The sequence below is a fragment of the Macaca thibetana genome, chromosome 2 (assembly GCF_024542745.1).
Source record: "Macaca thibetana thibetana isolate TM-01 chromosome 2, ASM2454274v1, whole genome shotgun sequence".
Taxonomy (NCBI): domain Eukaryota; kingdom Metazoa; phylum Chordata; class Mammalia; order Primates; family Cercopithecidae; genus Macaca; species Macaca thibetana.
The window spans coordinates 100,078,784-100,096,549 of NC_065579.1; positions in this window are offsets into that span (position 1 = coordinate 100,078,784).

Below are 17,766 nucleotides of genomic sequence, written 5' to 3' on the forward strand. Positions count from 1 at the left end.
GAGATAGTTCACTTCTGTTGAGACTGGAGAGGAGAGATTCAGAAAAGTTTTCCAGAAGGCAGTGGAATTTGGGTTAGGTTTTAACAGGAGTGTGGAAAAGTTGTGGGTGAGTGTGATGATTGTGAAATTGAGAGTTGTCCTGAACAGGGAACCCAAATTTTCATCAGGTGCTGCAGTAGAAGTGTCCAGAGATGTACATTTAGATTTATTATTATTACAAGTGGCAAACTACAAAAAGAGATATACTGACAGCTTATACAAGGGTGGAGCACCTTTAAGAAGAGTGTCTTACTCAGAAATGTGGATCTTCCTAGATCTGTGGTCTTCAATAAATGTTTCCCTGGACTGTTGTCAATGTAAGGGTGTTCACCGATTGCATTTCATCATAGAAAATGGAAAAAAAAAATCAAATTTGCTCAGGAAGTTTTGCCTACAAAGCTAGGGCTGTGTAGTCCTATTGGAAGAGCTGAATAGCCTAGTGCAAGCTGTGTTCATGATTGGAAGTTTTCTCAGTGAGATGGATAAATAATATATGAAAAATAAAGTGAACTCAAACGGAAATGTCATTCTTAGCCAACTTATATGAGTTTATTTTCCCCACTACTATATTGCAAGCTCCTTGAAGGAAGAAATATTGATTATATAATAACATAGTATGGCTGGCCTTTAATAAGCTCTGAGCTATGCTTGCAGAATTGAATTGGAGATAAACAGGAACATCTCAACAAACATTTGTGAATTCCTACTGGGTTCCAGATACTGTGTGTGTGGGTTGCATTTGGCCCCGGACATGCCCTCTTTTAGAAAGCATATCATAAGGCAGCAGACATATTCAGCTATCCCTATTTCCCATGTTAAATGTAACTTTGAGGTGATTTATATAACTTTTAGGAGTTTCTGAGAATGAATTATTTAGTTCTCATGACTTAACCCTTATGTTTTTATATAACTACTGATTGAATTCTAGTTGACTTAATGCTACATTTTGAAGACATCCCATAAAACAATTACTAATTTATAGGTTTCTTTTTATATTTTGAGCCCAAGCATTTACAGTTGTTCCTTGAACAACACAAGGGATAGTGCTGTGGACCCCATGCACAGTCAAAAATCCACATATAACTTTTGACTCCCCTGAAAGTGAACTACTAATAGACTGCTGTTGACTGGAATCTTTACCAATAACATAAATAGTTCATGAGCATATATTATGCATTATATGTATTATATACTATATTCTTTCAGTAAAGTAAGCTAGAGAAAAGAAAATACTAGAAAATCATCAGGAAGAGAAAATATATTTACTATTCATTAAGTGGAAGTGGATCATCATAAAAGTCGTCATTTTGAATAGGTTGAGGAGGAAGAGGAAGCAGAGAGGTTGGTCTTACTGTCTCAGGGGTGGCAGAGGAGAAAGAGTTGGAGGAGGTGGAAGGGGAGTCAGGAGAGAAAGGCATACTCAGTGTAACTTTATGGAAATACATAATTTCCATCTGACTTTTTATTTTTTGTTTATCTAAAAATGTTTTTATATGGTACCAGTCCTTTCACCATTTGCGTGTTTCAGTGCCTGTATAATAGAAGGGTCCATGTCATAAAAGAAGTTAAAATCAGTCTTGGATAATTGAAACCCTTCTTCCAGATTGTCTAATGTCAATGTATTTTCTGGCACTACTTCTACGTCTTATCATTTGTTACTGGTTCAGAAGCACTCATCTCCATCAACTTGTGTTCAGCTAATTCATCTGGTGTGGTGTCTATTAGCTCTTGAATCTTTCTCCAAGGGTCATACCTTGAAACCCTTTGCCCCCATTCTTATTTTGCATATCTACAATCTCTTTCATGGTTTCCTTGTTTGGCTCATGCACAACATCCAGACACAGTTTTCTCCAGCAGGAATTTATTGTTTCGGGGTTGATGGCTTTCACGGCTTTTCCTGTAGCAATGATGACATCTTCAGTGGTGTGTAATCTTTCCAGACCTTCATGATGTTCTCTCTGCTGGCATTCTCCTCCATAGCATTGACAATCCTTTCCATAAAGAACCATGTGCAATGAGCCTTAAAGGTCCTTATGACCCCGATCTAGAGGCTGAATTAAAGACATTGTGTTTGGGGGCAAGTAGACCACTTCAACACCTTTGACATGGAACTCATGGGGTTTTGGTAGCCAGGGGCATTGTCCAATAAAAAAGGAAACTTTAAAAGTCAGTCCCTTACTGGAAAAGTACTTCCTGACTTCATGGACAAAAGCATTGATGGAACTAATCCAGAATAAGGGTGCTTGTTGTGCATGTCTTCTTCTTGTACAACCAAAAGATTGGCAGCTGGTGTTCACCTTTTTCCTTCAACGCTCAGAGATTGCAGCTTTATAGACAAGAACAGTCCTGATAATAAACCTCACTGCATTTGCACAAAACAGTGGAGTTAGATAATCCTTTCCTATTATATTTTGGTGCTCATTTCTCTTCCTTACGAATAAATGTCCTTTGTGGTATCTTTTTTCCCAGAATGGGGGCATTTTCATCTGCATTAAAAACCTGTTTAGGCAGCTATCCTTTCTCCTCAATAATTTTCTTATTGAGAATTGGTGTCTTGAAACTCACCTACTGCCTCTTAGTTGGCAGAAGCTGCTTCTCTCATTATCTTGATATTTTTAAAGCCAAACCTCTTTCTAAAATTATCGACCCATTCTTTGCTGGCACTAAATTCTCTGACTTTAGATCCTTCATCTTTCTTTTTCTCTAAGTTTTCATATATGACTTAACTTTTTCTCAAACTATATTAGAGATGCCTTTTTTAGAGCAATCCTACACTCACATGAAAGCTGCATTTTTAATACAAGGTTAAAAGGTAGTTCACCAAAAGTACAAGGTTTCTGCAGCAACTGGAGTAGATGCAGTGACGCCTTCATGAATTTCCTTTTCTTCTTTTTTACAGTGGTCCTTATGCTGGAGGGCAGCTGCAGCCGCAGACCTAAATCTGTGGTACATATCAAGTAATTCAACTTTTTCTTGTAATATCATGACTTTATGTTGTTTACTGGGAGTACTTCCAGCATCATTAGTGACACTTTGTATGAGTCCTATGATGTTATTTAAGGCTTACAGTATTGCACTACACGCAAAATTTGCAAGAACTGCTGGAGATCACTTTTTACTATGATACATAATTTACTGGAGAGATGAACTGCTCAGGTGGAGATAATTAACCTCATAGATATTTTAAGCTGATACTTGAAACATTTGAACTCATTGCAATAGCAACAAGAGGTGGCTACAAAATTATTACAGTAGTACAAAGTGTGCTACAGTTAATTATATGCAGTTATGATATAAACATCTTTATGTTTGTTTACATTTCTCTCTGCTGTGAATGATGCCATGTGTTCTCTAAGTGTTTCTGTGCATAAGTTTTGATAAATTTTATGTTTTTGTAATAGATTTGTGTATATTTTAGGGTAGTGAATTATAAAATAGACCAGTCTGTACATATATTTTATGCATTAATTAAAATCCTAATTTTTTGATATTTCTTTGAGTTTTTTCAAATAGTCAAAAATCTCCAAAATTTTTTCCAATATATTAATCGAAAAATATCCATGTATAAGCAGACCTACACAGTTCAAACCCATGTTGTTCAGGTGCAACTGTGTATTTCTGATTTCAAGCATTTTTATAAGCCATTGGTCCTGTGTCTAAAGTGCCTATTGGTTGTTAGGAGAACAAAGATGAAGCAAAGTCCCTGCTCTCAAGGATGCTATCCATCCAGCAGGACAGACAGACCCATTAGAGGATCATGTCATGTCCATATAATGTAGTCACCTTTTAGGAAACCAGGCAAGGAGCGCTTAGCTCAATGTAGGGTTTCAGGGAAAGCTTTGAGGAAAATCCCTGAATTGAATCTTCAGGGATTAGTAAATATTAGCCTGGGAAAAACAAGGTAGAAAGGACAGAGGGAACGTAGCAAACTCGGGCACCAATACCTGAAACAGCCCAGCGTGTGGATTCCTTACAAACCCCAAGAGATTAAATGTTAGGTGAGCATCTACTTTTAGAAGCCAATGTTGCTAAAATGTCACTGCTTTGCTAAAAATATTAAGTAGAAAACAAATGACCTGGACAGGGAAAAAAATAACTGAACACACTAAAATCCAGGGTGATATAAAGAAAACTTTCATATCTGGTCTACTGCTATCATTGAAGCTAAGACACCAATCTAAGGGACTAGTGTTAAGCTAATTGGAGAATGTCTTTCTAGGAATGGAGGGAATTTATCTGACTTCCACCCGGTCAGCCTGCAAAACTAACCCACGTACAGGGTTAGCAGAAAGGTGGTAGGAATATCTTCATTAAATCATCCACAAATAAGACTGTGGAGAGTAACTTTGAACAGCTAACATACACAGAACTGATATTTTTCATGTATACAAATGAAGATAAATGGTTCCCAGTTGTTCTTATGTGATATAATTTGGTTTTATTTTAAAACAGTGAGACTGAATATAAACCAGAAGACAACATGAACTTAAATATCTGCATGTATAAGACAGAAAAATTTTGCATTTTAAGAGACTTAATGTATGAATTTCTATAATTGATTTTGCATAAGAGAAACCATCAAAACCATGGAGATAGTTGTTTTTACTAGGATCGCTGTCATATCCACATAAGAAGGTTGTGTTTGTGTGTTGAGAGATTTTTCCATGTGCCTGTTGTATTTGTTACTTAGAATTTACAATATTGTGAAAACTTTCCCCTTCAAAATGGATATATGTTTTAAAACCTTCTACAATGTGAGTAATTATAGTTTAATTGATTGCATATTTACTATGTTCCAGTAACACATGTTTCGTGTCTAACATGCTATGTTTAATCCTCAAACAGCCTCATGAGATGCATACTATGATTACTCTTATTTGTGAAGAGAGAGAATGGAGGCTAAGTGAATGTAGGTGACTTTTACAAGGTCATGTAGTGAGTGGATGGAAGAACATGCATGAGTATGCGGAGGCTACCAGACAAATACACAGTCTCCCCAGTCCCTGCAGAATGGAGGGACTTGATCGTCTCACTCTCACACCTCCTCCCAGCAGCATCACCATGGAGAGGCACCAGTACACCTTCACTGGAAAGCTCCATGTGGACCATTCCTTCCTTCTATCCATTCTCGGATACCCTGATTCCTAATTCCCTTGATCCACATTCAATCGTTTCAGTGTCCCCAAATTGCCTGATAGAAATCCTAATCAACACTTTTCCTCTCCAGCTTCCAGTGAATGTCTTGTGGGATTCACAATATATTTCTTGATGTCCTGAGATCATCAGCTTTTTCCTTGAAGACTCCTCACCAAAGAGAAAGTTTCCTTTTCTCCACCCTCCCCCTCCCAACACTTGTACTTGTGGGTGGGCGGTAGTCTGTGCATGCTTCACAGTCACCTCCTGACCCTTGAGTGAAGCACCTCTCAACCAGCCCTCCCTCAATGAAGCTCTTGTTTCTTGCTCTGCTGCTCCTTCTTCTCCATCAACCCTTCAGCATCCAGATCATTCACTCATTCAAGCATACTCAATCAGGCCTTGTGATTTCTGCAGGTGACCTGCAGAATGACTCCACCCTGTCTTGCCATCCCTGATGGATGACCCACATAGCACCCCTTTGTCGTGACTCTACCTGCTGTTCTTCAGAAACCTTTAGCTCCACTTTACTTCAGGACCTGTCTGCTCCCCACACCCCATCATAGCCAGCAGCTGTTCCATGCCTTGCTGAAATTTTGAACTCGGAAATGCTCCTCGCTAATCATCACCAACTCTCTGACTATTGCTCTAACTCTCTCACTGCCCTTAAACCTTGCCTCTAACTTGATTTAGCAATTATTGGTTTATCTGGATTTTTTTTTTTTTTTTTTTTTTTTTTTTTTTTTTTTTTGAGATGGAGTCTAGTTTTGTCACCCAGGCTGGAGTGCAGTGGCGTGATCTCGGCTCACTGCAACCTCTGCCTCCTGGGTTCAAACGATTCTCCTGCTTCAGCCTCCTGAGTAGCTGGGATTACAGGGGCCCACCACTACGCCCAGCTCAGTTTTGTATTTTTAGTAGAGACAGGGTTTCACTGCATTGGCCAGGCTGGTCTCAAACTCCTGACCTTGTGATCCGCCCGCCTGGGCCTCCCAAAGTGCTGGGATTACAAGAGTGAGCTACCGCTCCTGGCCAGCTGTGATCTTTGAAACTTCTATTTTCTTCTGGCCCATGAGTCCTTCTCTTTGACTCATTTCTCTTTGGTCTCAAGTCAGAGCCTTCGTGCGATCCTTTAACCCTGAGAAGTTTCTATTTCTCACCAGATGACTCAATTTTAACATACTGATGGATTCCAACCTTAAATTTTTCCTGGCCAGGTACGGTGGCTCACAACGGTAATCCCAGCACTTTGGGAGGCTGAAGCGGGAGGATAGCTTGAGCCTAGGAAGTGAAGGGTTCAGTGAGCCATGATCGCACCACTGCATTCCAGCCTGGGTGACCCTGTCTCTCTCTCTCTTTTTTTTTTTGTTCTTGTTCCCAAACTAGAAAAGTCACATAACCAACTGTATTGGCTTCATAAAAACTTTTTGACATTTTTCCCCCCAATTTTCTCTGGGCTTTTTAGATGCTTGGACATTGTGGGTCAGCTCCTGCTCTACTCCACCCAAGTGGCTGTCTCCTAAAGCTTTCCTAGTCCTCACACGTTCATCTCCCCCACTTCTCTTAAATCTTAACATATGATTCTCCTGCTACTTTTCTAGAAGGGAAGTTCCCTTGATATCCCTAACCTTCTGCTCAAAGAAAGTACTTTTATCTATAAGCAAGGACATATTTAAAGAGTATTAACACCCAGTAGTGTCTGGGGCATGAGGAAAAAGGCACTCTTAAAAACTGTTGGTAGGAGGATAAACTAGTATGACGTTTTTTGGAGGACAATCTGGAATTTCATCAAAACTGAAAATGTACACACCCTTTAAGCCAGCAATTTGCCTTCACTTCTGAGAATTTATTTAAGAAACAACAAGACCACAAAGGTGTATGTACAGAGATGTTTACAGCAGCTTTTTCTGTGGTAAAAAGTCTTGAGACAGTTTAAATGATCCTCTTATGGGGGAATGACTAAATCAATTATGGAGCAATAAAAGAGTAGTTTTCTGTAGCTGTCAAAAGAACAAGGAAGAATCCATGTGCACAGACATGGAAAGATTTCCATAACATATAGTGAAAACAAAAAAAGTCAAATTGGAGAATAGTAAGATCCCATTTTTATAAACATACATACACGCAAATTTGGAAAGGTAAAGCAATAAATTCCTCACATCAAAATGTGGGAAGAGGTGCTAGAGTGGCAGCAGGGATGGGAGGTGGTTGATCCCTACTTTATATATGTCCGTAACCTGAATTTATTTATTAAGCAAACAGGCATCACTTTTACAGTTTAATGATGAAAAGAGAAAACAAAAGGTAATACAAAAGCCCCTTTTGTCACTTTTTCCATTGTTTTATGTGCTCACCCCAATCAAGGTACCTTCTTTCTAAGAGCCAGTACTCATTTCTGTTCTCTTTAAATCAGAAGTTAGGCAGACATTTCAGGCCATGAGACCTAGATGGAAACCACTCAAAGGAACATGCCCTTTCCTCTTCAAACACTGTTACCAACATTCAGATATTTTCATTTTGGTTGCAGCCCACTATTTTTAGCTTTTTCTTCTTTTTATTTTTCTCCAGATGGCTGAAGATACCCAGGCCTTTCACATTGAAGGTGGGGTAGGTGGAACAGAAGGAAGGGCTTTACTTGTGGTTGATTAGTTGTTTCATAACCCTTTGCATGAGCTTTCTTTGAGCAGGCATGCTTGGCTTTGGTAAGGTCCTGTCAAAATTTCTTTGATTTGAATTAGATGCACTGGGCAGGTCCCATTCAGATATTTAATAGTAAAATTAAACAAAGTCACCATATATTTTTTGAGGGACACAAAGGTACATCATGTAGGAATATTATGAACATTAGGCTCACTTTCTTGCTATACTAGGGGAAACATCTTTTTTGAGGCAAGGTGCATAGAAATTTTGGTGTGACTTACTTTGAGAGCAATGATTATCATTCATGGTTTACTATTTACTCTTTTCACAGATATAGAGAGCAAAATTATTAAACATGTAGTAAGTGTCATGGGGCTACAAAGAGATTCTAAGTTCTCATCTTTTCCTGTAGGACACCCATGTATTTTCTTCTCTTCTTGCTCTACTGATTCGCAAGAACTCTTGTCCAAGGTTAACTAGATCTAGTTCTCATCTAAGCCCTTCTACCTCTGCTAGGACCAAGCTCCATCAATTATCCTTTAAGATTTTTCTTTTTGGCTTCTATATCTTCATCTTCTTCCCTTTTCTTTGATCCTTCCTCAGTTTAAAGTCATTCTCAAGTCTCCTCCACATTAAAAAATAAAACAATGACAAACCATAAACAATGATAAACCATAAACAATGCTAAACTAACCCTTTCTTTGTCCACACCTTTTCTATAGTCAGCTGCCCTAACCTCCTCCTCCTGTTTATTGCTAAACTCCTCCAGAGAGTGGCCTCTGTTGACTTCTTGCACTTCATCTGTCATTCACTCGCATTTTGGCTTTCTCTCCTCCTCCCTACTGAAACAGACTTCTCAAAAGCCATCCAATGAGCTAATGGCTGCCAAATCGAATGCCTTATCTCAGGTCTGCACCATTTTGCACCATGGACACCTCCTCTTCTACAGTTTCCTGGGCTTTTGCTACTCTGCCCTCTCCTTTCTATAGTTTCTTGCTGTCCATGTTTGGCTCCTCTGCTGCACACCCCTGAAAATTGGTATCCCTTGAAATTTCTCCTCAGCTGCTTTGTCTTACCATGTATCCCCCTTGGCTGTGTAATTCCATTCATTCCCAGGGTTTCATCTGTCGCATCTGAGGATGACCATCGAATGTGCATCTCCGGCTGGGCGTGGTGGCTCATGCCTGTAATCTCAGCACGTTGGGATGCCAAGGCAGGTGGATCACCTGAGGTTGGGAGTTCTAGACCAGCCTGACCAACAAGGAGGAACCCTGTTTCTGCTAAAAATACAAAATTGGCCGGGTGTGGTGGTGCATGCCTGTAATCACAGCTACTCAGGAGGCTGAGGCAGGAGAATCGCTTGAACCTGGGAGATGGAGGTTGCAGTGAGCCGAGATGGTGCCACTGCACTCTACCCTGGAAAACAAGAGTGAAACTCTGTCTCAAAAAAAAAATCTGCATCTCCAACCACACTTCTCATTTGCATTCCCAATTTATATTTGCAGGAACTTACAGGTATTCTCCAAGTGGAATTCTCAAAAACTATTTATATTCAACACATCTAAAGAGAACTCGTAATCCACAAGAGTGTCTTGGTCTCATTCTACCACTAACCATTTTATCACTATCTGCCAATGAGATGATTCAGAGTTGTTTATGAGTTCTCCTCTCTCTCCTGCTGCTTCCAGCACCTCCTAGGATTACATCTGAAATAACTCAAAATCATCACCATTCCCTTCTTTATACTACTATCCTCATCCCATTCATCTAATCTGAAGTAATAATTTAAAAAAACCAGTAACAACCGCCACCAAAACATAATTATAATATGTCAGACGCACTTGTCAACTTACAGAGATTTCTCCTACTGGAACTTAGCCCAGCTTCTTGGAAAAGTCACCGAAGGGTGGATAGGGTACAAATTGATGGATTTTCTCTGCCTTCCCCAGAAAATGAGAGTTCAAGTTAAAAATTAAGTCGTGTCTTAAAAAATCAAAGGGATATGATGAACATAAATGCAAAAATACTCAATAAAATACTGGCAAACCAAATCCAGCAGCACATCAAAAAGCTTATCCACCACCATCAAGTTGACTTCATCCCCATGATGCAAGGCTGGTTCAACATATGCAAATCAACGAATGTAATCCATCACATAAACAGAACTAAAGACAAAAACCACATGATTATCTCAATAGAGGCAGAAAAGGCCTTTGATAAAATTCAACATCCCTTCACGTTAAAAACTCTCAATAAACTAGGTATTGATGGAATGTACCTCAAAATAATAACAGCCATTTATGACAAACCCACAGCCAGTATCATACTGAATGGGCAAAAGCTGAAACTGTTCCCCTTGAAAACTATCACAAAACAAGGATGCCCTCTCTTACCGCCCTTATTCAACATAGTATTGGAAGTCCTGGCCAGGGCAATCAGGCAAGAGAAAGACATAAAGCGTATTCAAATAGCAAGAGAGGAAGTCAAACTGTCTCTGTTTGCACATGACATGATCCTATACCTAGAAAACCCCACAGTCTCATCCCAAAAGCTTCTTAAGCTGATAAGCAAATTCAGCAAAGTCTCAGGATACAAAATCAATGTGCAAAAATCACAAACATTTCTATACACCAAAAATAGAGAGCCAAATCATGAATGAATTCCCATTCACAACTGCTACAAAGAGAATAAAATACCTAGGAATACAGAAAACAAGGGAAGTGAAGGACCTCTTCAAGGAGAACTACAAACCACTGCTCAAGGAAATCAGAGAGGACACAAACAAATGAAAAAATACTCCATGCTTATGGATAGGAAGAATCAATATGGTGAAAATGGCCATACTGTCCAAAGTAATTTATAGATTCAATGTTATTCCCGTTAAGCTACAATTGACATGCTTCACAGAATTAGAAAAAAAAAAAACATTTTAAAATTCATATAGAACCAAAAAAGAGTCCATATAGCCAAGACAATCCTAGGCAAAAAGAACAAAGCTGGAGGCTTTCAAACTATACTACAAGGCTACAGTAACCAAAACAGCATGGTACAAAACCAGACACAGAGACCAATGGAACAGAATAGAGAGCTCAGAATAAGACTGCACACATACAACCATCTGATCTTTAACAAACCTGATAAAAACAAGCAATGGGAAAAGGATTCCCTGTTTAATAAATGTGCTAAGAAAACTGGCTAGCCATATGCAGAAAATTGAAACTAAACCCCTTCCTTACACCTTATAGAAAAATTAACTCAAGATGGATTAAAGACTTAAATGTAAAACCAAAAACTATAAAAACTCTAGCAGAAAATCTAGGCAATACCATTCAGGACATAAGCATAGGCAAAGATTTCATGATGAAAACGTCAAAAGCAACCACAACAAAAGCAAAAATTGACAAATGGGATATAATTAAAGAGCTTCTGCACAACAAAAGAAACTATCATCAGAGTGAACAGACAACCTACAAAATGGGAGAAAATTTTTTCAATCTATCCATGTAACAATGGTCTAATATCCAAAATGTGCAAGGAACTTAAATACATTTACAAGACCAAAAAAAAAATTAAAAAGTGGGCAAAAGACACGAACAGACGTGTCTCAAAAGAAGACATTTATGTAGCCAACAAACATATGAAAAAAGCTCAACGTTATCATTAGAGAAATGCAAATCAAAACCACAATGAGATACCATCTCATGCCAGTCAGAATGGTGATTATTAAAAAGTGAGGAAACAACAGATGCTGGCAAGGCTGTGGAGAAATAGGAACACTTTTACACTTTGGTTGGAGTGTAAATTAGTTCAATCATTGTAGAAGACAGTGTGGCAATTCCTCAAAGACCTAGAATGAGAAATACCATTTGACCCAGCAATCCCACTACTGGGTATATACCCAAAGGAATAGAAATCATTCTATGATAAAGATACATGCATGTGTATGTTCATTGCAGCACTATTCACAATAGCAAAGACACAGACTCAACCTAAATGCTCATCAATGATAGAGTGGATAAAGAAAATGTGGCACATATATACCATGGAATACTATGCAGCCATAAAAAGGAACAAGTTAATGTCCTTTACAGCGATATGGATGGAGCTGGAAGCTGTTATCTTCAGCAAACTGACACAGAAACAGAAAACTAAACATTGCATGTTCTCACTTATAAGTGGGAACTGAATAATGAGAACACAACACACACTGGGGCCTGTTGGGGGTTGGGGGCAGGGAGAGCATCAGGATAAATAGCTAATGCATGTGAGGCGTAATACCTAGGTGATGGGTTGATAAGTGCAGCAAACCACCACGACACATGTTTACCTATGTAACAAACCTGCACGTCCCAGGACTTTAAATTAAATTAAATTTAAAAATAAAAGGGATGTTTTCCTCATACCTGACTCTTTGGACTGTTATACCAACCTAGGAGTTAATCACATTGACGAAATTGCCTAATAGACTAAAACTGAATTTTAAATATTTGAAGTAAACATTTTTAAAACCTGCTAGAGATGTCGTTGGACAAATAGGCCAAAAGACAACTTTTAAAAGTAGATCTTATCCTTTGGAGAAGTTTTGGGTCCAAAACAAGATTGAGAGGAAGGTAGAGAGATTTCTCATAAACCTTCTGTTTCCACATATGCCTCCCACTCCTTATTATCAGCATCCCCCCACCAGAGTGGTACACGTGTTACAACTAATGAACTGTATTGACAAGTCATTATCACCCCAAGTCCATAGTTTATTTGTTTTTGGTTTTCATTGCTGCTATGTAAGGAAAAAAAAGTGTTCTGTGATTTTTCAAGTTGGTTAGTCATAATGATCATTTTATAAAGGAAATTGCTGGTTTTAATGTCTGCTAATTTTGTGTTTTTCTTAAGAAATGAATTAAATCAATTTACCATAATTTTTAAAAAGTCTTTCCAGGATCTCACTCCTTTACACATTCAATTTTCAAGAAGAAAAATACTGTCTATATCCATTTCCAAGAACAGTAAATAAGTATATGAATAGTAGATTAAAAATAAATGCTACCATACTTGGCTTTTTTTAACAGCTGTCGGGGTGTATTATCAAGAAAAAGCGTCTTATGCTTCACAAGATTATTTTGTGTTGCTCTTCTTTACTCTGAAAAATTCTACAAGGCTTATACTTATAAATACTGTAGCCAGAATGGGAATTAATGCTTCAATATGAGCTCCAAGGTCAAGGGAAGATCTGGAGGACTAGTGTACAGGAACGCTGGAGTAAGTATGGTGACACAGAAACAGTCAAAGTGACAGGTATTGAGCTGAATAATACATACTTATGTTTTTACCCAGTGTCATGGAAATAATTTATTTTATCCCTAATATATTTTTTATCATTTGTTAAAGTTAAAATCACATGCCATATTTTGTAAACTGTACTCATATGCTCTATAAACTACAGAATGAAAAATGAGCAATGTCAATGCTTTACAAATGGAAATCCTGAGAAAATAAGAAGCTATAGACACAACTGTTTTGAAAGTGCCTTTGTTTAGATCCAAAAGAGAAAGATAGAGAATTTTGTTAAATCTGAACTTGTATCTCATTGCCAAAAGGTTGAGTCTGTCTTTATTAAAAAGAGCAAAGAGTTTTCCAGTAATGTCATATTAAAAATATAATTCTAAGAATTGTTGACTTGAACCTTGAGGATACAAATACTTGTTATGAGATGTTTGCCACAGAAATCGGTGTTTGTTCACTTAAAGTTGTAAATTGTGGTTTTCAGAGGAAATTGATTTTATGTACTTACTTTGTGATTAATGCACTCACTGTGAACTCTGGACTCTAGGGAGCTCTCCAAGAAATAGGGACATAGTTGGAGGTATTGCTCAGTTATTTCACGGGTAAAAGTAAAAATGGCTCTGACAGTAGAATCTAAAAACAAAAGGCAGGATTTCTATTCTCCTGGATGGTGCTCATTGATGATACACAACATGTGAGGCAGAAATGGGAACTAATCTCTTCCTGTTTTTAAAAATTTGCTACGCAGAGATAATTTTCATGTAATAATGAACTTAAAAGTCTGGTCTAAATATTCTACTCCATTCGTATCTAGCAGAAGGACATCTGACTCTCCCAGGCTTGAGTGCAGTGGTGAGATAATAGCTCCCTGCAGCCTCTAACTCCCGGCCTGAAGTGATCCTCCTGCCGCACCCTCCCAGGTAGCTGGGACTATAGGCACGAGCCATGGCCCCTGACTATTTTGTTGTTGTTGTAGAGACAGAGTCTCCCTATTTTGCCCATGCTGGTTTCAAACTTCTGGGCTCAATTGATCCTCCCACCTTGGCCTCCCAAAATGCTGTGATTACAGATGTGAGCCACTGAATATGGCCTATGCTGGTACTTTCACTAACAAAAAAACACCAATGGAGTAGTTTTCTCATTTTCAAATGACAAAAAGCAATGAATGAATGAAAGCGGATCTTTCACAGAGAATATTACATAGCTTTTTTTTTTTTTTTTTTTTTTTGGAGGCAGAGTCTTGCTCTGTCACCCAGGCTGGCATGCAGTGGCATGATCTTGGCTCACTGCAACCTCCGCCTCCCAAGTTAAAGCAATTCTCGTACCTCAGCCTCCCAAGTAGCTGGGATTACAGGCTCCCACCACCACACCCGGCTAATTTTTGTATTTTAAGTAGAGACAGGGTTTCACCATGTTGGCCAGGCTAGTCCTGAACTCCTGACCTCAAGTGATCCGCCCATATATAGCATTCTTAATAATGTACAGAACTGAAATAAAATTCACTTCATTTTTGAAAAATAAGAATTTGGGAAATTTGAAATAGAATGGCATTAATTATATATTAATCATAGAATGCAACTCTAATAGTGTCTAATGATCACAGTATGATGACCAGCCATTGTAATTTTAAGGGAGAGAAAAAGAAAAATTTAATGTAGATTTTAACATGTATACTTCTTGGACACGGAGGTGGAAGGATGGTTTAAGCCTGGAAGGTGGATGTTGCAGTGAGCTGGGATTGCACCACTGCACTCCATCCTGGGTGACAGAGCCAGACACTGTCTCAATAAATAAATAAATAAATAAATAAATAAATAAATAAGTAAAAATAAAGTAAAATGTATACTTGCAAGGATTTTTCTTTTTCAAGAAATTATGCCACGAGAAGAGCGTGTGCCCATGAGTCTATATAAGGGTGTATGTGCATATAGGCATGTGCAAGAATATGTGTGTGTGTGTGTGTATGTGTGTGTGTTAGTTGGGAAGAACAGCAGTGAAAAGGAACGGACTTTGGAATCCTAAGGTAATTCAGATGGTGAATGGACATTTATCTCATAAATGCTTTTGTTTTTTGGTAGTTGATGAAAATAATAACACCAGCAAATGTGAAAAACCTGCTTTTCTCTTAATATTGTGAGGTTCCCTTTGTAAAGCAAGCTTTTGTTTGCCTAAAATTAATCTCTTATTGATTTAGATTTTGTCAAAATAATTAGGCCAGGCTCGTATGCTTCAGTATGAGGCCACCATGTGACAGAGCACATGGAACGTGCAGAGTCATCTCGAAAAACGAATGATGAAGACAGGACAGGCTCTGAGTGGAGCTTTGGAGTGTAGGAAAAGGTTGCATTCTCGCCTAGTCTCCTAAAGGGTTGCCTCAGCAAGGAAACCCGGCCCAAGGAGTTGAAGTAATGAGTACGGACTCGTTGACCATTTTCCCTTCTTAATTTTAAAAATCACGTATTTTTCCTGCTGCTAGGAGAGATTTTCTGCTGAAATCTCCACTGATTTCTGATCTAGTCCATTGCCAACATGTTTGTGCTTGACTCTCATTTGGGCATATTTCTTCTGGGTCTTTTAGTTAGGATTATTTTTAGAGAGAAGATAAGGGAAAATGAAATACCTCTGTTCAGCACAGGATCCAAGTACACTGGCCTTGTATAGAAGTGCTTAGGAGAGGCAGGGATGGACACTAGAGAGGGCCCCGGAGTGGCATTTATTCCAAGCCTGCCTAGTATCAGTACAGAGACTGCCTGTGGGTATGATAATTATTTTGAAAGACTGTGAAGAAGCAAAACGAAAAAAAAAAAAAACCAAAAAACTCCCTACCAGATCAAAACTTCAGAGGGCAAAAGTTCAAGAGAGGATTTATTTTTAATGTTGAAAGAGAAGAGATTGTGAGTAAAATCGAGAACAGTGATTAAAATGCAAAAGCCCAGGAAGCCCAGAAGTGCTGTTTGGTTTGATGAGTGTTTGTATTTTCGCAGTCAGAAGCCAGCCAAATATACCTGCCTTACTCCTGAAAGTTCTTTCTAACTGGCTGCTAGCCTACAATAAAAACCATTTTCTACAGCTTTAATGTGTGCTGAGGAGGGGTGGGAATGTGTAAAAGAAGTCCTATGAGTAAGTAGACCTTGCGATAATGCATTATAGCATTATATTTGCAAAGATGTGTGTGTGTGCTTGTGCCTCTCTGTGCGTGTGTGTGTTTACATTCTTGTGCCTGCTTATTTGCAGATACAAGGGGCAAAGTCACAGATAAGTAGGAGCATAGCTGAGACCATAAACTAGCAGTAAAGCATATAACTGATATGAATTCTACCACTTTCTTAGGCTTCATAACTTACGTCTCTTAGTGTAACTAACTAGAAAAATTTATGTACCCCTTGCCTAAAAATGAAACCTATTTATAGAAGCCAAAAGCTGTGAGGGCCATTTATATAATTTATTACAAACCTGTCCCATAGAAAACCAAGATCCAAAAAAGCCATGTGGCTTGCCTAAGGTGCCGAGTTGTTGTCAAAGTATTTTATTCCCCACCTGGTGGTCATTATCTTTGTCATTCTTATGGAGCTCATTTTTCCTGAGAAGATAAAAATCATGTACGACCAGCTATGGACTTTTGGTAATCAAGCTCGTTTATCAAATGTGTATTGAGCACCTGATATTTATGTGAGGCACCGTCTTAGACTCTGGTGTCACAATGATGAAAACAGACATGGTCTCTGTTCTTGGGAGGTAAAGTGAGTCTTAAAGCCGTGTGAATTGGTTCTATGTATTTTGCTCTTCCTTTGAAGAAACTTACAAATTAATTGTAGCCTCTGCATCCTCCATCTGTACCAGCCAGGAACAGACAGACCAGCCTGGAAAAACCCTTCAGCCTCCACTGGAGGGGAACAAACCTTGGCCATGCACCAAGTGAGGATCTGGGATGTGGTGGCTTCCCTTCCAACAGATCTGCTTCCCACGGAAGTGACCAATAATGACACAGGACAAGATCAAAGTGCAACCTGCAGGACCATGCAGGGCATGGAGTAGATGGGATTCCCCACATTATCCTCCTCAGGAGTGATTTTCACAACAACACCATTCTCTTCAGCACTTCTTCCACCAACCCTCACGGGGAAACAGTGACTTACTGAGGGAACCATCTGACATGGGCTCTGATCCTCCTGCTTCTACAATCTGTTTTGTGGGAAAGAAAGCTTACTTGCTGCAAGTAAGAAAAAAAGTAATGGCTTTGGAGGCTTAGAAGCATCTTAAAGTATGGGCCGATCTACTACCTTTTGACGCTGGATCTGAGTTTATGCCAGCCGCAGTTGAAACATTGCTGACAACCAGCACGGAGAACTCTCATGGCTTGCAGCCTTCCCTCAGACACACTTCTGGAATTCTCCCATATCTTGAAGATGTGTAGGGAGCACAGATATAAATAATAATGACAGTAATTTGTTAGATGATCTCGCCTTTGTTCTCTAGGAAAGTAGTTCTTTCCAGAATGTTATCTTTGGAGCTACTCTTGTTTTGAAACTTTGTTTTAAATCAAACTCAGTTCTGACTGCTTTGCTTTCTGGTGAGAATAGTATTATGAGACCCAAGAATAATTCAATAAAAACACACTCGCATTGAATGTATTTTCATGAGTCCATAATGATACTCAGAAAGAATACTGCCAGAAGAAAC